At 43.1% G+C, this 24,164-nt stretch overlaps 1 long non-coding RNA gene across 1 annotated transcript; it reads left to right on the top strand.

Moving 5' to 3' along the window:
* The first annotated feature begins 322 nt into the window (after positions 1–322).
* Positions 323–7,513, top strand: LOC141130015 (uncharacterized). Its single transcript, XR_012241947.1, has 3 exons — positions 323–557; positions 6,558–6,688; positions 6,778–7,513. It is a non-coding gene; the product is annotated as an uncharacterized lncRNA (long non-coding RNA).
* Positions 7,514–24,164: the final 16,651 nt, after the last annotated feature.

The following is a 24,164-nucleotide window of genomic DNA, read 5'->3' as shown; positions in this document are numbered from 1 at the left end:
GGCTGTCACTGTTTTTATTTTATTTGGTAAAAGCTTTTCCTTTTTTTCCATATCTAATCATTAAATATGCTTTCCATTTTTATTCATTAATAAAATCCAACATAATATTAATGTTTATTTTATATTTTTACTTTATTTAAGCCCCCAGAAATGTCTTTTACATCCCTATGCCTTGTTTCAGCATAGTTTGCTATTTACTAGATCACTTCCTGTTTTGGTTTATCACAATGAGGCTTGGAACACAGGCGGCCGCGCCATCTTGCCTCTCACCCGGAAGTGATCTAAACAATAGTTTGGTTTTACTTCCTTGTTTCCAAAGTGAGGCTTGACACTCAAGCGGTGACGCCATCTTGTCTGAAACAGGAAGTAAGTGCAGATTAGCTGTAATTGAACACCAGAGCTGTTGCTCATTTGGGGGCTTATTCACCTATATATAGACAGTGATTGTGGGTGACCAGCACCCCAGATGATGCCTGTTTAGGCGAAACGCATCGGGATTTCTTGCTGGTCCACAGTTATTATCTCTTTTTCAAGTGCTTGTATCCCTATTGGCAAATGTAAGTGTAATACTTATGATTTTATCTGGAATAAATATCCTATACAGTATTACGCTATGTGCCCTATCTCTTTCCTTTATCTATGGTTTGGCTGATTTGCATCTGCATGTAAGCTGTGTCCACTCTGCTGAATTAAATGGAACGTCCATCCAGACGCTGTATTCCATACATTGAATTGGTGCCTCATTGGTTACCTTCCAAGCTTGATTGGCTTGTCAGGTGTACACCCGTACAAGTCCAATCTTTCTGGTAAGAGACTAGTACTTTCGGTGGTGGTCTTTTTATGAAAAAAGAAAACTAACTAAATGGGACTTTACATGAGGACATTTACAGAAATGTACCTCCATCCCCAAAATGTATACAAAAAACAGAGAAATGGGGGTTTTTGGGGATTTTATGAGGCATGCAGCTGGGAAGATAACACAACATAATGGTGATATGAATATCTGATAAATGCACCATGAATGCGACCGCATCGTATTGCATAGTAACAAATGTATAAACAATAAATTGTAATAAATCAAGGAAACTTTTATTTCATAGTAAGATCTATATTATTGAAACATCATAAAACAACATAATGGCATAGCAGCCTATTATAGTCATCATGGTACCATAGTAAAAAATCATCAGACTATTAATTGCATGTGACTGCATCATAGTATTAGTAATGTCTGGTGAATGGACCACATTTGTGACCAAATAGCTTGCATGTATACAAAATAAGAGAGTATAGCATATAAATAAATGTTCCATAAAAATGATCCAAAATACCAAAGTAACCCATCAACATAGCAGCACGATGTGGATCGCAATGGTGAGATAAAAACAAATTCAATTTTAAAGTTGTGTGTCTTCACAGTAATATAGTAGCAGTTAGTGGAATCCAAACGGCATAATCTGATAGAAGTATAAAGAGGTTGTTGGTCTTTTTATGGTTATTCACCATTCACTTTGATGTCTGCTCAAGATTTTAATCGTCACATGTTTGTTTTGGATCACTCACCACAGGGATTTACCATTATATGTGGTCCCTTTTCATCACATATGGACATTTATTTTTATTGATCTTTATACTGGTCATATGTCACTTTATTTACTGTATATTTGTCACTGTTCACATATTATTTCACTTCACATACGGTGGAGTGTCATGCGAGTTTCGGGGATCCACCGATCCCTGAGGTACTGTGCTGGAAGACCATACCGATAGGTTCGGTCCAGGACCACCATAATTTGGCTGATGCACAGACCAGGCCTTTCTGCAGTGCATTGTTAAATCAAGAAATACCATACATTGTGATTTTGGAGCTTGCTGCCATCGAAGGTCATCCCCCTATTTGATGTGGATCCATACACCATCCTGCAAATTACGGTGGTCCTGGACTGAACCTATCGGTATGGTCTTCCAGCACAGTACCTCAGGGATCGGTGGATCCCCAAAACTCGCATGACACTCCACCGTATGGTGACTGTGTCCATCCCCTCTGGTAAGAGTATTCACTTCTGCCACTTTTTATGTTGATTAGAGTGCATGAGGTTTCCTTGTGAATAGAAACTACCATCTACACTTGCTTCTTTCCATTCCACTTCAAGAATACTGTTTTGCACATGTCAACAGATTTTCTCAGCACTATGGACAGTTTTTAGCTATTTTTGATTTTGTCTATTTTGCTCATATGAACATTATTTGCTCTGAACAACATACTAGTATATATAAGATACGAGCACGTCATCTTGTTACCAATCATTTATAGTGTTACATTCATCTCTTTTTGAGATTGCCTATTCACTTTGCTCACTGTTCAATCTAAGTATCACTTGCATTAATTACCACTTAATTATACACAGGATGAGAGTATGTCATCCTGTCACTGATTACATATAGCGCTGCATTCACCCATTATCTATGGGGAGATACATGTCATCTGCTGCTGTTCATGATCTCTTGAACTTCTGGACCAGAATGTACTCCCTTTATATATGGACTCCTCAGGCCACCAATTTTGCAGTAAAATAGTTGATGTGTGCCCTGGGGGCCAAAGGCTTTGACAATTTCTGCAGTTTATCCAGCGTTGCCTCCCTCTTTGTTTGGTTATGACCCCTTAATAAAGGTATTTTTGTTTCAATTATACTTGCCTATGTGTGTTTTCCTTCAAAAAGGACAGTTTGTTTGTGAGGAGGCAGGTACATTTCAAAATTACAATGTGAAATTAACAAGAGACACCAACCAATCTCCTTGAGATTAAATAATACAAGATAATAATGGTGTTGTGGTAACTTGACACACAAAACGCACTCAAAAATATTCTGGAGTTAAAAAAAAAAAAAACACAAGATCAGTCGTTAAAAAAATCTCCCAAAAATAATTTAATCTAAAAACATAAAAAAAAAGATTTTTTCGGTAGATGTGACAAATAAAAATATTATATTGATAAAATCACGAGAAATAATAAAGAGAAGTTTGTGAGAACTCTGTGTGAATATCAGCACCAAAACTACATCATTCTTCTAGCATTATAAAGAAAGAGTGCGCTGCAATTTAAAACATTGCAGCCTGACGAAAGTGCTATATCCATTCCGAACGCTAATTTTTCAGACCGAGCAGTTCCGTCTCAGAATTTATTCTGAGCATGCGTGGCACTTTGTGTGTCGGAATTGTCCACACACGGTCGGAATTGACACGATTGGATTTTGTTGTCGGAAAATTTTATAGCCTGCTCTCAAACTTTGCGTGTCAGAAAATCCGATGGAAAAAGTCCACACACGGTCGGAATTTCCGATAACAAGCTCTGATCGCACATTTTCCGTCAGAAAATCCGATCGTGTGTACAGGGCATAACAATTGTGCTGCTAAAAAAACATGTAACCCTTCATACTAGCATTTTCTACACCCTGCAGATAAAAGTACTCCACAAATTATAGTAAAAACATAGGTATACTTTAACCACTTGGCGACCGCCGCACGACGATGTACGTCGGCAGAGCGGCACGGGCAGGCAAAAGGACATACATGTACGTCCTTGCCTTCCCGCGGGTGGGGGGTCAGATCAGACCCCCCCCGGTGCCTGCAGCGGTCGGATTGAGGTCAGGGGCGATCAAAGGTGAGGGGGAGGCCACTCATTTGTGGCTCCCCCCTCGCGATCGCTCCTGGCCAATGACAGACTTCCTCTCCCTCTAATGTAAACAGAGGGAGAGGAAGTGATGTCATCTCTCCTCGAGCTGGTCTTTTCGTTCCGGCGCCGAGGAGAGAAGACATCAATGTAAGTTACACCAACACCACACTTATGCCCCGTACACACGGTCGGATTTTCCGATGGAAAATGTCCGATCGGAGCGTGTTGTCGGAAATTCCGACCGTGTGTGGGCTCGATCGGACATTTTCCATCGGATTTTCCGACACACAAAGTTGGAGAGCAGGAGATAAAATTTTCTGACAACAAAATCCGATCGCGTCAATTCCGACCGTGTGTGGCCTGTTCCGACGCACATGCTCAGAAGAAATTCCAAGACGGAACAGCTCGTTCTGGTAAACTTAGCGTTCGCAATGGATACAGCACTTTCGTCACGCTGCAATGTTAAAAATGGTTTAATACAGCGCACTCTCTTCTTCTTTATAATGTGACAAGAATTAAGTAGTTTTGCTGCTCACAGTCACACACACTTCTCACAAACTTATTTCGTTACTATTTATCGTGATTCCCTCAATATATTTTGATTTCTCACATCTGACAACATATTTTTGTATATTTTTTATATATTTTTTGGCTTTAATGTAGATTCTTTTTTTGTGTTTGTATTTTATTTTTATTTTGTTTGCGATTTTGATTTGTACTCCCGAAAATGTTTGTGTGTGTTTTTTGTGACAAGTTCCCACAACACCATTGATATGATGTTCTATTTAATCTGTAGGAGATTGTTTGGTGTTGTTGTCTCTTGTTAATTTCACATTGTACTTTAGAAACGTACCTGAATCGTCACCAACAAACTGTCCTTTTTGGATGAAAACACACACAGGAGAGTATAATTTACCTAAAAAATTTTATTAACGGCTCACAACTAAACAAAGAGGGAGGCAACGCTGGAGAAACTGCAAAAGTGGGTGAAGCCTTGTACCCCCAGGGCACACATCAACTATTTTTAAGCAAAATTGGTGACCTGAGGAGTCCTTATCTAAGGGAGGGCAGTCTGGTCCAGAAGTCCCAGAGATCATGAACAGCAGCAGATGACATCTGTGTCCCCTGGCTGTGGTCATACGAGAGGCTGCATCTTCTGTCAGACCAGACTGAACCCAGGGCCATCACTCTTTGGTCTTCTTTCCACGCCTCCTTCCACGCATTGGCTGTGGTGGTGGAGTTGTGGCAGCAGGAGGAGGAGGAGGAGGATGGTCCAACTCAACCACGTCAGTCTTGGGTGTTAGTTCCCCACTCACCCCCTTACGTAGGACTTTATAAAGCAGGTCCTCACAGAGCTTGCATTCACCCTCCTGCATGCCCTGCAATTTGGTGGCAGCTATGCAGGCAAAGGCCTCTTCAGGAGTTGGTAAGGCTCTGGGGGACGCCGAAGCCTCCTGGATCAGCCTGAATGCTGAATCCTGCACGGGACTCGGAGTGGCCTTCCTGGCTCGTTTATATGGTAGGCGGAGGGGAGGGACCTGAGACTCAGTCAGGCTGCGACTGGTCCCAGGCTTCTCTTGGCTGACACTTAGCCCCACCTCCTCCTGGCTGCCACTAATCCCCGCCTCCTCCTGGCTGCCACTAATCCCCGCCTCCTCCTGACTGCCACATTCCACAACCTCCTCCTGGCTGAGGTCTTCCTGTGTATGAAAAAGGGACATAGTTTTAGTTTTTTCTTCATCAATCACACACAATTTTCACCTCCTGACTGCTACAAATTGAATGTTAACAAATATAACAGACTATTCTTCTGAGCCCAGCATTTTTCATTCTTGTCCCAATTTTGGGTGCCCACTACTGTCTATTAATATGTAAAACACTTTTTTCAATCAGCAATTAGTGATTAATAATAACATCTAGTAAACATAATTAATTTATTTATTGCCCAGAAATCTGTAGAAGAATGCTATACCTGACTCCAGCTGGGCTCCTCCACTTCTTCCTGGCTGGAAGGCCCAGGTTGGACATCGGAAGCCTCAGCTGGGGTGGAAGGAAGCATGGAAGGAAGAGTGGAGAGGGATTCCCTGACTTCAGTGTGGTCTGACAGAAATCGCAGTCTCTCATAGTACCACAGCCTGGGGACATAAATGTCATCTGCTGCAGCTCCGGATCTCTGGGAATCTGACCTTCTTGCGTTCCCTAAGATATGTGCTCCTCAGGCCACCAATTTTGGCTTTTAAATAAGGGATGGTTGCTGTGGGGACCACCGGCTTCACCAACTCCAGCAGTTTCTCCAGCGCTGCCTGCCTCTTCTGTTTGTGATTATAGTGGGGGTGTCTGACCTGCCACAGACAGGGCAGCTCCCTGTATTTGTCTATGAACAGGGGCAGGAAATTGTGGTCATTGAACCCATCCATTTTCTCTGCAAGACACAACACAAGACAAACACAACTATAAAATCCCATTGTTTAGCCCATATGCATTTGGCCACCATTTTGACGCCCTATACTTGTCTTTAAAGACTTGGGTTGTGTAGATGGCTTTGTTACTAGACTGAAATGCAAACTAGATTCTGTGTAAGGAGAGGACACTCAGCAGCTGTTTACACATCTGGACACTGGAGCACTAGTGTGGGACCCCAGAACACCATTTTTATTAGGGGGGGCCACACAGGTGCTCCAGTGCATACTATAGGGGGGTCTCCATCTGTGAAGCTTGTACAAAACAGGTAAAGTATTGCAGCTTGACAAAGGACACTAAAAAAGCGACATCTTGGAACTCTGCTAAAATTGACAATTGTACCCCACTTCCAAGCAATGTTTCATCTTTATAGTTCTGACATTAAATATCTGTGTGCTAAGTATACCTTTTTTGTTTTACATAGGGGAGAAAAGACTCGGAGGACACCCCTCATCCGAGGAGACCAGAGCCCCCCCCCTGGAAGAAGGGGAAATCCCCCCCCAACACAAGCTGAGCAGGAGGAGGAAGACGTGGTGGAACTAGTCACCACAACAGGTGAGTGTCTGCAACCACAGGCTCAGATAAGAGATGGATGGCGGCATTTTTTTTAAACCAAATTTATTTTGGGGTTCCTCTCTTTTTAGGTGATCGTGATGTTGTGGATCCAGATCCTTTCACATCCGAAAGTGCCCAGATCCTGATCGGGGAGATCATGGGGTGTAATTTACAATTGGAAATCATCAAGCAAAACATCAATGATGTTATTCCAAAATATAAAAACATCATTGATGTTTTGGGGCGAGTTTAAAACCCCTCCAAATCAATTTCTTCTTTTGTGTGCTACAATGTGCTAAATATTTTTGTGATTTTTCACAAAGCCAAATTTGGAGGATGCACACAGTGTGCCAACATGTGCTACCTGCCATCACGGGAGATCAATGGAGGCGTTTTGGGGGTGCAACCCCTTCCTCAATAATAAAGTAGCGGTGAGGAAGGGGTTTCTCCCCCAAAACACGTCCCTTGATCCCCCATGATGGCAGGTCGCACATGTTGACATTGGGAAATTTGTGTGCATCTTCCAAATTTGGCTTTTCCAGGGGTGATTTTCCCCCCCATCTGAACGCAATATCAAACACCGTTCCTAAATACTCATGTCTGATATTGCCTTCAAATTCGACCAAATGTGACATTTGTAAGTTCAAGATTTGTGTCTTTCTTGTTGGTTTTACACAGGCCTGTTTTCTATAAAATGGACATTTTGATTTTGGATAATGCCACCACAAAAATTGTTATACAACAAACATGTTGGTTTGTTTTAAAAACCTTTGGTAAATGCACATGTGATTGTGCAGGTATTAAAAAGATTGTTAATCAAGAATGTGTGGATTATTGTCTCAATGCTACAACACTTTTGGGGTGATGTAATTGTTGTTTTCTGAGAAAATGGGGGTTATTTCCTAAGGGCAAATCCACTTTGCACTACAAGTGCAGTTTCAGTGCAGTTGCAAGTGCACTTGTAGTGAAATGTGTTTTTGCATTTAGTAAATAACAGCCAACAGTGCTTTGTATAAGGTTACACAATCGCGCCATTTTCTGCACTCAAAACATTTCTGTCAGGGTCAGCTAAAACAAACACAAGCAGTAAATGTCCACAAAGACTTTCTTTTTGTTTTTTATTATAAAAAGGCTTCACATATTTGCTGGCATATTGATAGCCCCCCTACCCGCAAAGAACTCCAGGTAGCGTAACCGTACATCACGGGCACTCAGGGAGGGCAAGCCAGGACGGCCACTTTCAAGCGCCGTCAGTGTGGTTTGATGTATGATTCCGGCCTCAGGCCCAACTGAGCCAGCATAGTTGGCCGAATGTTTCCTTAAAAAGTTATGGAGAACACAGCACGCAAGTATAATATGGTTCAGTTTATACTCCACCATATGGATGGGTGTCATAAATAGGCGGAACCGGCTGGCCAGGATTCCAAATGTGTTCTCCACCACTCTTCAAGCTCTGGCCAGCCGGTAATTAAAAACCCTCTATTCCGGGGTGAGGGTCCTCATTGGGAATGGCCGCATCAGGTGGTCCCCCAGCGCAAACGCTTCATCAGCAACGAACACAAATGGGAGTCCTTCAACATTGTCCTCTGGAGCTGGTCCAAGCTGCCATTCTGGAGACGCCTGTAGAACTCCGTCTGGGCGATGACTCCACCATCGGACATCCAGCCATTCTTCCCCACGTCCACATACAAGAAGTCGTAATTAGCCGACACCACCGCCAACATCACTATACTATTGAACCCCTTGTAATTATAATAGTACGACCCCGAGTTGGGTGGTGGGACGATGTGGACGTGTTTCCCATCAATTGCCCCTCCGCAGTTAGGAAAGTCCCACCGCTGGGCAAAGTGGGAGGCCACAGTCTGCCATTCCTGTGGCGTGGAAGGAAACTGTTGAGGAAAAAACAATAAACATTACTATTTTTTTCACAGAAACATGGCAAGCAGATTAGACACAAACATTATGGGGCAACCTCCAGATAGCATTTAGTAAGGGGAATTTAACAAGGCCAAAGTATAAGGTACACCTATCATATTCCCCCCCCCCCTCTCATGGGCCATTTCTAACATTATAGGGGGTGTGTGGAAATCTTGGACAGGTAACCCTCTTCACTTCATTGAGAGATGAATGCCTAAATAATGGGTATTACTTGGAACAGCCCCTCCTTAGTTACACTATTGGCAGCCCACTGGACAGGTAAGAAGTGTCATAATACAAAGATATAAATACACATTGTACACATTTGAGGACATTTGGACATTCTGCTATTACCTGTCAAGATAATAATAGGACACAAATACTTTAAACAGTACCATTTGAAAGTATACAGGCAGGCCCTTGCACTACATGCTTTGGGGAATTCCTCCATACATCTGACCACAAAAGAGATTGGTATAGTGTGTATGGGTTTGGCAAAGTCAGCAGATAGATGATTGAAGATAGATAGAGAATTGGGATCAGCTGACTTAGCAGTTGGGGGAGTGAGGGTTACTAAAAATTATTTGGGGACACCACAAAAATAAGCCTCTGCCACTCTGCCTGAATTTAAATAAAAAATAACATTTCCAAACATTTTAGGGGGTGTTTGGGGTAAAGCACTACTATAGAGCTGATAAAATACATTGTTAAGTGACTACATGAGGTGAATATAGGGCCAGGAGACACCATGCTGGGGAGGTTATTGAAGGGCAAATATGTATGAAGGATGTAAAATAATAATTACATAAAAATCCTGCATGAATGAGGACAAAGGGGACATTCACAGCATATTGCAATCATGGTAATTAGGGAATGAGGAAAGAAATACAAGATATTAGCAAACATTCAATACCATAAAATGTGATATAAAAGGATAAAAATCTTACCTTCATATACTCCTTCTGCAGGACCTGTATGATGGCAGAACAGGTCTCTGGGATGATGATACCCAGAGCCTGGGGGGAGATGCCTGTCGAGAACTTCAAGTCCTGCAGGCTTCTCCCTGTGGCCAAATACCGCAGGGTAGTGACCAACCTCTGCTCCGGAGTGATGGCTTGCCTCATGCAGGTATCCTGCCTGCTGATATAGGGGGTCAGCGAAGCCAACAGACGGTGAAACACGGGGTCCGTCATCCTGAGAAAGTTCCTGAAATCATCAGGATTATTCTCACGGATCTCACGGAGCAAAGGCATATGAGAGAACTGGTCATGCTGAAGCAACCAATTCTTGGTCCATGAACTCCTCCCCACCCTGTTCATGGACTGGACTTGTGTCAAGGTCAGGACCCCAACACCAAGTCCCCGCACAGCACGAACGCTAAGAGGAGTACGCATACGAAACATGGCTAGAAAACGGTCGGAACTTGCTTGCACGCACTGAAGAGCAGATACAAACCCACAAGCACAAACTGAACGGCAGAAAACGATCTGAAAGCCACGAGTCTGAAAAAATCGTCTCTCACCAAACTTTTACTAACACGAGATTAGCAAAAGGAGCCCAAAGGGTGCCGCGCTTGGTTCTGAACCGGCCTTTTCTAGTCTCGTCGTACGTGGTGTACGTCACTGCGTGGTTGGCGATCGGAAATTCCGACAACTTTGTGCGACCGTGTGTAGACAAAAAAAGTTTGAGCCAACATCCGTCGGAAAAAATCCTAGGATTTTGTTGTCGGAATGTCCGAACAAAGTCCGACCGTGTTTACGCCCTACTACAGTAGAACACGCCAGGCACACTTTTCACCCCCCATCACCGCCCGATCACCCCCCCTGTACCCCCTGTCACACTGACACCAATAGCAGTTTTTTTTTTTTGCATTGGTGTCAGTTTGTGACAGTTATAAGTGTTAGGGCAGTTAGGTTAGCCCCCTTTAGGTCTGGGATAATCCCCTTTAGGTCCAGGGTACCCCCCTAACCCCCCCTAATAAAGGTTAACCCCTTGATCACCCCCCGTCGCCAGTGTCGCTAAGTGATCGTTTTTCTGATTACTGAGTATTAGTGACACAGGTGACGCTAGTTAGGGAGGTAAGTATATAGGTTCGCTGTCAGTGTTTTATAGCGACAGGGACCCCCATATACTACCTACTAAAGGTTTTAACCCCTTGATTGCCCCCTAGTTAACCCTTTCACCAGCGATCACCGTATAACTGGTACGGGTGACGCTGGTTAGTTAGTTTGTTTTATATAGTTTTAGGGCACCCGCCGTTTATTACCTTATAAAGGTTTAACCCCCTAATTGCCCAGAGGTGATATAAGTTAAATTTTTAGGGTCAGATAAGGTCTGCGTCGCCCCAGGCAGCGTCAGGTTAGTGCCAGTAACCCTAACACCCACGCGCGCAGCATACACCTCCCTTACTGCTATAGTATCTGAACGGATCGATATCTGATCCGATCAGATCTATACTCCCCAGCAGTTTAGGGTCCCCCAAAAAAACGCAGTGTTAGTGGGATCAGCCCAGATACCTGCTAGCACCTGCGTTTTGCCCCTAGGCCCAGCCCAGCCCACCCAAGTGCAGTATCGATCGATCACTGACACTTACAAAACACTAAGCACACATAACTGCAGCGTTCGCAGAGTCAGGCCTGATCCCTGCGATTGCTAACAGTTTTTTGGTAGCGTTTTGATACAGTCGCTGACAGTCAGGAGCTTTTTTGCCTGTGAGTCTCACTAGTGTACCCCTAAATTTAGAGCCCAAAATGGCAAATCAAAGGTACACTAGTGAAGAGGCCTACAGGTTTCTGAGCATGACAGATAGTGAAGAGGAAGTCACTCATCTGTCAGATTCAGGCTCAGAATACGATCCTGTAGAGGACAGCGGCTCCATGACAGATAGCTCTGTCCCTGGTCCCTGCTAAGGTCAGGTTTACCAGACCCCAATCTTCTTCTTCTGTCCTTGAAGTGCAAGAACTGCAGGGCTCAAGTATGGAGCAGAGAAGTACTAGTGCCGCTATTCCTTCTGGTGAACTGGCAAGCACCAGCGGCCTAGTACACCCTGGTCGTATATCCAGCACTGCAGTAACACTTGGTGATGTGGTGAGTCCCATAAGTGCAGTTCAAGCTGGCGAGGTGGCAAGCACAAGTAGTGTCCCGCTGCCACCAAGAAGACAAAGACAGGCCCATCGTGCCCATAGTGCCCTTCCTGCTGCATTCGCCAATCCGAATTGGGAACCTACCACTTCTGCAGCACCCGTACTGCCCCCATTCACTGGCCAACCTGGCATTCATATGGAAACAGTTGATTTTACGCCACTGGATTTTTATTCACTGTTTTTCACCGAAGATCTCTATAGATCAATTGTGGACCAAAGCAATTTATACGCTGGTCAACACATCGCCGCTAATCCCCAGTCCTCCCTTGCCAGAGATTGGAGACCAATTACGGTCTCCGAATTTAAGCTCTTTCTGGGCCTTTCCCTCAACATGGGCTTGAATAAAAAGAGTAAGTTGCGGTCATATTGGTCCACTGACCCAGTTTACCATGCGCCTGTGTTCTCTGCCTCCATGGCCAGGGCACGATACGAGCAGGTTTTTTGCGGTTCATGCACTTCAACGACAATGAACTCTGTCGTCCTCATGGAGACCCTGAATACGATCGGCTCTACAAAATTCGGCCCCTCGTAAGCCACTTCAACCAACGTTTTGAAGACTTGTTTACTCCCCATCAAGTTGTCTGCGTTGATGAGTCCCTGATTACATTTTCTGGCCGCTTGTCATTCAAACAGTACCTTCCCAGCAAGCGTGCCAGATACGGGGTCAAGATGTATAAGCTCTGTGACAGGGCCACAGGCTATACATGTAGTTTTATGGTTTACGAGGGCAAAGATAGTCACGTAGAGCCGACAAACTGCCCTGACTACTTAGGAAGTACTGGCAAGATAGTGTGGGACTTGGTGTCACCCTTATTCGGAAAGGGGTACCACTTGTACGTGGACAATTATTACACGAGCGTGCCACTTTTTAGTCACTTGTTTGATCAGCAGATTGGAGCATGTGGCACCGTGCGACCTAATCACCGGGGCTTTCCCCAGCGGCTTGTAGATTCCCGTCTTAGACTGGGGGAGAGAGCCTGCTTGCAGTGTAATAATTTGCTCGCTATGAAGTGGAGGGATAAGAAGAATGTTTTCGTTCTCATCTCGCTTCATGCAGACACGACGGTCCAAATTACTACGGCGACTGGTGTTGTGGAGAAACCCCTCTGTGTCCACGAATATAACCAAAATATGGGAGGGGTGGACCTCAACGATCAGTTGTTGGCGCCGTACCTAGTTGCCCGTAAGGCCAGACGCTGGTACAAAAAAGTGTCTGTTTATTTATTTCAATTGGCTTTGCTGAACGCTTATGTGCTATACAGAGCTTCAGGACAGACTGGATCCTTCCTTACATTCCAGGAAGAGATCGTCAGAGCCCTTCTGTTTCCAGACGGTGCTCCACCTCACCTTCCCCAACCAAATGCAGTAAACCGGCTGCATGAGAGGCATTTTCAATATGTCCTCCCGAGTACCCCTACCCAACGAGCCCCCCAAAGAAAATGTCGTGTCTGCAGAAAGCGCGGATTTAGGCGTGACACCCGGTATTATTGTCCCTCCTGTCCTGGCAATCCTGGTCTTTGCATTGGTGAATGTTTTGAGCGCTACCATACACTAGTTGAGTTTTAGCGTAGGGTACAGCATTGCACAGACTAGGACACACTTTCACAGGGTCTCCCAAGATGCCATTGCATTTTGAGAGACCCGAACCTGGAACCGTTACAGTTTTAAAAGTTACAGTTATAAAAAAAAAATGTAAAAAAAAAAAGTAAAAAAAAATACACAAAAAAATATAAAATAAAAAAACCAAAAATAGTTGTTGTTTTATTGTTCTCTCTCTCTATTTTCTCTCTATTGTTCTGCTCTTTTTTACTGTATTCTATTCTGCAATGTTTTATTGTTATGTTTTATCATGTTTGCTTTTCAGGTATGTAATTTTTTTTATAGTTTACTGTGTTTTAACCATTTTTTTGTTTTCAGGTACGCCATTCAGCTGCAGCGCAGATTTATCTATCTTGACAGCAACAGCGTTTGCTCCCACGATATATAAAGCCGTGACTCCAGCGCTGTCGGAGGTGATTTCACCACCACAGTTACATACTTCAGCATATATGCCGAAGCGTGGGGGCAGCAGTGGGTGGAGGAGTGATTTGCTTCTGCCTTTTGTGGGAGGATGCCCCCATGCTTCGGCATATATAAACGGTGCGTGTATGCCCATCATTAGAAGTGGGTGGATGAAGGGAGGTATCCTAATGGTGGGCATACCCACCGATCAATATCTTTTTTTCCTTCAGCCCACAGGCTGCATGAAAAAAAGTTTACAATATATGCCCAACAAGGACCAGCAACGTACTGGTATGTTGCTGGACTTTGAGTGGTTATACCAGAATGATGCCTGCAGGTTTAGGTATCATCTTGGTATCATTCTTTTCAGCCAGCAGTTGGTTTTCATGTAAAAGCAATCCTAGCGGCTAATTAGCCTCTAGACTGCTTTTACAAGCAGTGGGAGAGAATGCCCCCCCCTCCCCACCGTCTTCCATGTTTTTCTCTGGCTCTCCTGTCCCAACAGGGAACCTGAAAATGCAGCCGGTGATTCAGCCAGCTGATCATAGAGCTGATCAGAGACCAGAATGGCTCCAAACATCTCTATGGCCTAAGAAACCGGAAGCTACGAGCATTTCATGACTTAGATTTCGCCGGATGTAAACAGCGCCACTGGGAAATTGGAAAAGCATTTTATCCCTCCGATCTTGGTGTGGTCAGATGCTTTGAGGGCAGAGGAGAGATCTAGGGTCTAATAGACCCCAATTTTTTTTAAAAAAGAGTACCTGTCACTACCTATTGCTATCATAGGGGATATTTACATTCCCTGAGATAACAATAAAAATGATTAAAAAACATAAAAATGAAAGGAACAGTTTAAAAATAAGATAAAAAAATAAAAAAAATAATTAAAAAAAAATAAAAAAGCACCCCTGTCCCCCCCTGCTCTCGCGCAAAGGCGAACGCAAGCGTCGGTCTGGCGTGAAATGTAAACAGCAATTGCACCATGCATGTGAGGTATCACCGTGAAGGTCAGATCAAGGGCAGTAATTTTAGCAGTAGACCTCCTCTGTAAATCTAAAGTGGTAACCTGTAAAGGCTTTTAAAGGCTTTTAAAAATGTATTTAGTTTGTCGCCACTGCATGTTTGTGCGCAATTTTAAAGCATGTCATGTTTGGTATCCATGTACTCGGCTTAAGATCATTTTTTTTTATTTCATCAAACATTTGGGCAATATAGTGTGTTTTAGTGCATTAAAATTTAAAAAAGTGTGTTTTTTCCCCAAAAAAAAGCGTTTGAAAAATTGCTGCGCAATTACTGTGTGAAAAAAAAATGAAACACCCACCATTTTAATCTGTAGGGCATTTGCTTTAAAAAAATATATAATGTGTGGGGGTTCAAAGTAATTTTCTTGCAAAAAAAAATAATTTTTTCATGTAAACAAAAAGTGTCAGAAAGGACTTTGTCTTCAAGTGGTTAGAAGAGTGGGTGATGTGTGACATAAGCTTCTAAATGTTGTGCATAAAATGCCAGGACAGTTCAAAACCCCCCCCCAAATGACCCCATTTTGGAAAGTAGACACCCCAAGCTATTTGCTGATGGGCATGTCGATTCCATGGAATATTTTATATTGTGACACAAGTTGCGGGAAAAAGACAATTTTTTTTTTTTTTTTATGCACAAAGTTGTCACTAAATAATATATTGCTCAAACATGCCATGGGAATATGTGAAATTACACCCCAAAATAAATTCTGTTGCTTCTCCTGAGTACGGGGATACCACATGTGTGAGACTTTTTGGGAGCCTAGCCGCGTACGGGACCCCGAAAACCAAGCACCGCCTTCAGGTTTTCTAAGGGCGTAAATTTTTGATTTCACTCTTCACTGCCTATCACAGTTTCGGAGGCCATGGAATGCCCAGATGGCACAACCCCCCCCCCCAAATGACCCCATTTTGGAAAATAGACACCCCAAGCTATTTGCTGAGAGGTATAGTGAGTATTTTGAAGACCTCACTTTTTGTCACAAACTTTTGAAAATTGAAAAAAAGAAAAAAAAAAATACATTTTTCTTGTCTTTCTTCATTGACAAAAACAAATGAGAGCTGCAAAATATGGCATTTTATGGCCTTCGAAACTGTGATAGGTAGTGAGGAGTGAAATCAAAAATTTACGCCCTTCGAAATCCTGAAGATGGTGATTCTATTTTGGGGTCCCGTATGAAGCTAGGCTCCCAAAAAGTCCCACACATGTGGTATCCCCGTACTCAGGAGTAGCAGCAGAATATATTTTGGGGTGTAATTCCACATATGCCCATGGCATGTTTGAGCAATATATCATTTAGTGACAACTTTGTGCAAAAAAAAATTGTCACTTTCCCGCAACTTGTGTCAAAAAATAAAATATTCCATGGACTCAACATGCCTCTCAGCAAATAGTTTGGGGTGTCTACTTTCCAAAATGGGGTCATTTGGGGGGGGGGGGGTTTGTGCCATCTTGGCATTTTATGGCCTTCAAAGCTGTGATAGGTAGTGAGGAGTGAAATCAAAATGTTATGCCCTTAGAAATCCTGAAGGCGGTGCTTGGTTTTCAGGGCCCTGTACGCGGCTAGGCTCCCAAAAAGTCCTAAACATGTGGTATCCCTGTACTCAGGAGAAGCAGCAGAATGTATTTTGGGGTGTAATTCCACATATGCCCATGGCATGTTTGAGCAATATATCATTTAGTGAAAACTTTGTGCAAAAAAAAGTGTGTTACTTTCCCGCAACTTGTGTCAAAATATAAAATATTCCATGGACTCAACATGCCTCTCAGCAAATAGCTTTGGGTGTCTACTTTCCAAAATGGGGTCATTTGGGGGGGTTTGTGCCATCTTGGCATTTTATGGCCTTCAAAACTGTGATAGGTAGTGAGGAGTGAAATCAAAAATTTACGCCCTTAGAAATCATGAAGGCGGTGCTTGGTTTTCGGGGCCCCGTACGCGGCTAGGCTCCCAAAGGCTCAGTAGAAGCAGCTAAATGTATTTTGGGGTGCAATTCCACATATGCCCATGGCCTGTGTGAGCAATATATCATTTAGTGACAACTTTTTGTAAATTTTTTTTTTTTGTCATTATTCCATAACTTGGGACGAAAAAAAATAAATATTCAATGGGTTCAACATGCCTCTCAGCAATTTCCTTGGGGTGTCTACTTTCCAAAATGGGGTCATTTGGGGGGGTTTTGTACTGCCCTGCCATTTTAGCACCTCAAGAAATGACATAGGCAGTCATAAACTAAAAGCTGTGTAAATTCCAGAAAATGTACCCTAGTTTGTAGACGCTATAACTTTTGCGCAAACCAATAAATATACGCTTATTGACATTTTTTTTTACCAAAGACATGTGGCCAAATACATTTTGGCCTAAATGTATGACTAAAATTGAGTTTATTGGATTTTTTTATAACAAACAGTAGAAAATATAATTTTTTTTCAAAATTTTCAGTCTTTTTCCGTTTATAGCGCAAAAAATAAAAATGGCAGAGGTGATCAAATACCATCAAAAGAAAGCTCTATTTGTGGGAAGAAAAGGACGCAAATTTCGTTTGGGTACAACATTGCATGACCGCGCAATTAGCAGTTAAAGCGACGCAGTGCCAAATTGGAAAAAGTCCTCTGGTCCTTAGGCAGCATAATGGTCCGGTCCTTAAGTGGTTAATTTTGACTAATTGGATGAAGGTGATAGCAAATGTATAGTATAAGGAGTGGTAATGCTTAACATGGAACAGTCATGAACATTACTCACTGCAACCATCATATCTTCCAGTGGTGTAGCTTTCCCCTTAAGCTTTTGTGTAAAAGAGCTGATTATTTATTTTAGAGTGAAACTCTGGGTAATATTATTATTGTCATTATTATTACTATAGGATGGATATGTTTTTACTGCTATCTGTGTCCCCTTTTGGAAGATTCCTTTCCCACTTCCTGCGGTGTCACTGAGACAGGAATAGGACATATTTACAACCAAAGGAGATATTTAAGAGGATTCCAGATACACTAAAACCAATATAAAACTATTCAAAATGTGTTTTGTACAAATATTAAAATGCTGCTGGTATTATCCTAGCTCCCCATTCAATACCATATTAAAATGTAAATGCTGTTGATTAATTTCATTTTTTTAAAAATTATCTATCTATCTATCTATCTATCTATCTATCTATCTGTCTGTCTGTCTGTCTGTCTGTCTGTCTGTCTGTCTGTCTGTCTGTCTGTCTATTCTATCTATTCTATCTATCTTTGTGTTTAATTATAGTGATTGGACTTGATTAAGAAAGCCACACACCTGTCTTTATAAGTCCTTACAGCTCACAGTGCATGTCAGAGCAAATGAGAATCATGAGGTCAAAGGAACTGCCTGAAGAGCTCAGAGACAGAATTGTGGCAAGGCACAGATCTGGCCAAGGTTACAAAAAAACATTTCTGCTGCACTTAAGGTTCCTAAGAGCACAGTGGCCTCCATAATCCTTAAATGGAAGACGTTTGGAACATCCAGAACCCTTCCTAGAGCTGGCCATCCAGCCAAACTGAGCTATCGGGGGAGAAGAGCCTTGGAGAGAGAGAGGTAAAGAAGAACCCAAAGATCACTGTGGCTGAGCTCCAGAGATGCAGTCGGGAGATGGGAGAAAGTTCTTTTTGGCCTTAATTCTAAATGGTATGTGTGGAGAAAACCAGGCACTGCTCATCACCTGTCCAATACAGTCCCAACAGTGAAGCATGGTGGTGGCAACATCATGCTGTGGGGGTGTTTTTCAACTGCAGGGAAAGATGAATGCGGCCAAGTACAGGGATATCCTGGACGAAAACCTTCTCCAAAGTGCTCAGGACGTCAGACTGGGCTGAAGGTTTACCTTCCAACAAGACAATGACCCTAAGCACACAGCTAAAATAATGGAGTGGCTTCACAACAACTCTGACTGTTCTTGAATGGCCCAACCCAATTGAGCATCTCTGGAGAGACCTAAAAATGGCTGTCCACCAACGTTTACCATCCAACCTGATAGAACTGGAGAGGATCTGCAAGGAGGAATGGCAGAGGATCCCCAAATCTAGGTGTGAAAAACTTGTTGCATCTTTCCCAAAAAGACTCATGACTGTATTAGATCAAAAGGGTGTTTCTACTAAATACTGAGCAAAGGGTCTGAATACTTAGGACCATGTGATATTTCAGTTTTTCTTTTTTAATAAATCTGCAAAAATGTCAACAATTCTGTGTTTTTCTGTCGTAATGGGTTGCTGTGTGTACATTAATGAGGAAAAAAATGAACTTAAATGATTTTAGCAAATGGCTGCAATATAACAAAGAGTGAAAAATTTAAGGGAGTCTGAAAACTTTCCGTCCCCACTATATATATCTCTCAGTATCTCACATTATATCTTTTCATGTGACAACACTGAAGAAACTACACTTTGCTACAATGTAAAGTAGTGAGTGTACAGCTTGTATAACAGAGTAAATTTACTGTCCCCTCAAAATAACTCAACACACAGCCATTAATGTCTAAACCGCTGGAAACAAAAGTGAGTACACCCCTAAGTGAAAATGTCCAAATTGGGCCCAAAGTGTCAATATTTTGTGTAGCCACCATTATTTTCCAGCACTGCCTTAACCCTCTTGAGCATGGAGTTCACCAGAGCTTCACAGATTGCCACTGGAGTCCCAGACCATGACACCCCCATCACCATGCTTGACTGTAGGCAAGACATACTTGTCTTTGTACTCCTCACCTGGTTGCCACCACACACGCTTGACACCATCTGAACCAAATAAGTTTATATTGGTCTCATCAGACCACAGGACATGGTTCCAGTAATCCATGTCCTTAGTCAGCTTGTCTTCAGCAAACTGTTTGCGGACTTTCTTGTGCATCATCTTTGGAAGAGGCTTCCTTCTGGGACAACAGTCATGCAGACCAATTTGATGCAGTGTGCGGCGTATGGTCTGAGCACTGACAGACTGACCCCCCCACCCCTTCAACCTCTGCAGCAATGTTGGCAGCTCTCATACGTCTATTTCCCAAAGACAACCTCTGGATATGAGCTGAACATGGGCATTAAATTTCTTTGGTCGACCATGGAGAGGCCTGTTCTGAGTGGAACCTGCCCAGTTAAACTGTTGTATGCTCTTGGCCACCATGCTGCAGCTCAGTTTCAGGGTCTTGGCAATCTTCTTATAGCCTAGGCTATCTTTATGTAGAGCAACAATTCATTTTTTCAGATCCTTTAGAGAGTTCTTTGCCATGAGGTGCCATGTTGAACTTCCAGTGACCAGTATGAGAGAGTGAGAATGATAATACCAAATGTAACACACCTGCTCTCCATTTACACCTGAGACCTTGTAACATGACACCGGGGAGGGAAAATTACTAATTGGGCCCGATCTGGACAATTTCACCTAGGGGCATACTCACTTTTGTTGCCAGCGGTTTAGACATTAATGGCTGTGTGTTGAGTTATTTTTAGGGAGCAGCAAATTTACACTTTTTTTCTGAGATACTCTGTGTGTGTGTGTGTGTGTGTGTGTGTGTGTGTGTGTATATATATATATATATATATAACCAAAAGTATTGGGACGCCTGCCTTTACTCGCACATGAACTTTAATGGCGTCTTAGTCATGATTCAGTAGGGTTCAATATTGAGTTGGCCATACCTTTGCAGCTATAACAGCTTCAAATCTTCTGGGAAGGCTGTCCAAGAGGTTTAGGAGTGTGTCTATGGGAATGTTTAACCATTCTTCCAGAAGTGCATTTGTTAGGTTAGGCACTGATGTGGATGAGAAGGCCTGGCTCACACTCTCCACTCTAATTCATTCCAAACATGTTCTATCAGTTTGAGGTCAGGACTCTGTGCAGGCCAGTCAAGTTCCTGCACCCCAAACTCGCTCATCCATGTCTTTAAGGACCGTGCTCCATGTTGTGGGAACAGTTTGGGAATGGACCCTTCCTGTTCCAATGTGACTGTTTACCAGTGCACAAACAAGGTCCATAAAGACATGGATGAGCAAGTTTGTTGTGGAGGAACTTGACTGTCCTGACCTCAACCTGATAGAACACCTTTGGGATGACTTAGAGCAAAGAGTGTGAGCCAGGGCTTCTCGTCCAACATCAGTGGCTGACTTCACAAATGCGCTTCTAAAAGAATGGTCAAACATTCCCATAGACACACCCCTAAACCTTGTGGACAGCCTTCACAGAAGAGTTGAAGCTGTTATAGCTGCAAAGGGTAGACCAACTCAATATTGAACGCTACAGACTAAGACTGGGATGCTTTTAGTTCATGTGTGTATAAAGGCAGGGGTCACAATACTTTTGGTAATATAGTGTGTGTGTGTGTGTGTGTGTGTGTATGTATGTATGTAAGTATGTATGTATACATTATTATACAGGAGGTAGACAATACAGCAACAACACAATACAATACAAGAGGAGGGCCCTGCTCCTGGGAGCTTACAATCTAATAGGGAGGGGCTAGTGGAACAAAAAAGTAATAACTGTGAGGGATGAACTGATGGGAGAAATAAAAGGCTCAGTTGTTAGCTGAAGGCAGGATAGGCTTCCCTAAAGAGATGAGTTTCAGGGATTACCTAAAGTGGACAGAGTAGGAGATAGCCAGACAGATTGGGGTTCTGGAGGATGGGAGAGGCTCTGGAGAAGTCCTGGAGATGAGTATGGGAGAAGTAGACAAGGGACCTAGAGGGTAATGGAGAGGACTGTTTGGGTGATAATTTGGAGACAATATTGGCGATGTAGTTTGAGTTGTAAATGGCTTTGTATTTTGTTGTTAACCACTTGACCACTGGGCACTTAAAGTGGAGTTCCACACAAAAATGGAACTTCCGCTTTTCGGAACCCTCCCCCCCTCCGGTGTCACATTTGGCACCTTTCAGGGGGGAGGGGGGGTGCAGATACCTGTCTAAGACAGGTATTTGCACCCACTTCCAGCATGGACTCCCATGGGAGTCTACGCCACTTCCCGTCCCTCCGCGCTGTCTCCTGAGAATCACACAGCTCCCAGGAGAGAACGGGGACCACTAGGGACGCGCAGTGCGACTCGCGCATGCGCAGTAGGGAACCGGGAAGTGAAGCCGCAACGCTTCACTTCCTGATTCCCTCACCTAGGATGGCGGTGGCAGCTGCCGAGAACCGAGCGGGTTCTTGGCGTCCCCTGCCGACATCCCTGGACCCTGGGACAGGTAAGTGGCCATGTATTAAAAGTCAGCAGCTGCAGTATTTGTAGCTGCTGGCTTTTAATATTTTTTTTTTTTTTTTGGCGGTGTGGGTGGACCCCTGCTTTAAACCCCCTTCCTAACCAGACCAATTTTCAGCTTTCGGTGCTCTCACATTTTTGAATGACAATTACTCATACAACACTGTACCCATATGAAATTTTTGTCCTTTTTTTCACACAAATAGAGCTTTCTATTGGTGGTATTTAATCACCGTTGGGTTTTTAATTTTTTGCGCTATAAAAGAAAAAAGACTGAAAATTTGGTAAGAAAATTAATTTTTCTTTGTTTCTGTTATAAAATTTAGCAAATTAGTTAATTTTTCTTCGTAAATTTTGGCCAAAATTTATACTGCTACATATCTTTGGTAAAAATAAGTGCAACTTGGTGTATATTATTTGGTCTTTGTGAATGTTAGAGAGTCCAAAAGCTATGATGCCAATATCTGAAAATTGATCACACCTGAAGTACTGACGGCCTATCTAATTTCTTGAGACCCTAACATGCCAGAAAAGTACAAATACCCCCCAATTTTTTTTTCACAAAATTGTCATATTAGAAGGTTATTTCTCACACACAGCATATGCATACAACAAATTACACCCCAATACACATTCTGCTATTACTCCCGAGTATGGCGATACCACACGTGTGAGACTTTTACACAGCCTGGCCACATACAGAGACCCAACATGCAGGGAGCTCCTCCAGGCGTTCTGGAGCACCCAGGCCAATTCTGACATTTCTCTCCTACATGTAAAAATCATCATTTATTTGCTAGAAAATTACATAGAACCCCAAAACATTATATATATATATATATATATATATATATATATAAATATTTTTAGCAAAGACCCTAGGGAATACAATAGCGGTTGTTGCAACTTTTTATCTCTCACGGTATTTGCGCAGCAATTTTTCGAACACGTTTTTTTTAGAAAAAAAAACAGTTTTGTGCTTTAAAAAAAAACAAAACAGTAAAGTTAGCCCAATGTTTTTGCATAATGTGAAAGATGAAGTTACGCCGAGTAAATAGATACCTAAAATGTCACCCTTCAAAATGGCACACGCTCCTGGAATGGTGCCAAACTTCGCTACTTAAAAATCTCCATAGGTGACGCTTTAAATTTTTTTACTGGTTATATGTTTTGAGTTACAGAGGAGGCCTAGGGCCAAAATTATTGCTCTCGCTCCAACGTTCGCAGTGATACCTCACATGTGTGGTTTGAACACTGTTTTCATATGTGGGCGGGACTTACGTATGTGTTCGCTTCTGCATGCGAGCACACGGACAGGGGCACTTTAAAATTTTTTTTTTTTTTTTATTGTTCATTTTACTTTATTTTATTTCGTTTGACACTTTTTCCCCCCAAAAAAAATTTTGATCACTTTTATTTCTATTACAAGGAATGTAAACATCCTTGTAATAGGATTATGGCATGACAGGTCCTCTTCACAGTGAGATATGGGGTCAATAAGACCCCACATCTCACCTCTAGGATGGGAAGCTTGAAATAAAAAAAAGCGATCCTTGCTTCGATCGTAGCGGTGAGTCGGTAGAAGCACCGGAGGGTGGCGGGAAGGGGGGGCGTCCCCTCTCGCCTCCCATAAGAACGATCAAGCAGTGGGACAGCCGCTATGATCATTCTTATGGTGTAGGAAATAGCCGGCTGAAAAAGCTGATATCTGAATGATACCTGTAGCCGCAGGCATTATTCAGATATCCCCGCTCAAAGTCAAGGACGTCATATGACGGCGGGCGGGAACTGGTTAAAAATTGTGGGGTATTGCAGAGTATTGCGGGGTATGGCGGAGTAGTGCAGGGTATATTGCAGAATATTGCTGGGTATATTGCTGGGTATAGTGCAGGGTGTATTGCAGAGTAGTGCAGGGTGTATTGCAGAGTAGTGCAGGGTATATTGCAGAGTAGTGCAGGGTATATTGCAGGGATGGCTGAGCATGGAGGGATGGATGGATGTGACTGCAATTGTCACTGAGCACCGCTGTGGGCACTACACATGCAGCCCACAGCGGTGCTGCCATCCAATCCCTCCCCCTCTCCCCTCGCACTGTACCGATTGGTACAGAGAGGGGAGGGAGGAACCAGGGTCATGACATGACGCCGGTTTGTTGACATGTGATCGCTCCTCTGGACCCGGCGGTCACGG

This window comes from Aquarana catesbeiana, linkage group LG02, assembly GCF_042186555.1.
Source record: "Aquarana catesbeiana isolate 2022-GZ linkage group LG02, ASM4218655v1, whole genome shotgun sequence".
NCBI lineage: Eukaryota > Metazoa > Chordata > Amphibia > Anura > Ranidae > Aquarana > Aquarana catesbeiana.
Note: the sequence above shows the minus strand (reverse complement) of the source record. Positions and strands in the feature narration are given on the sequence as shown.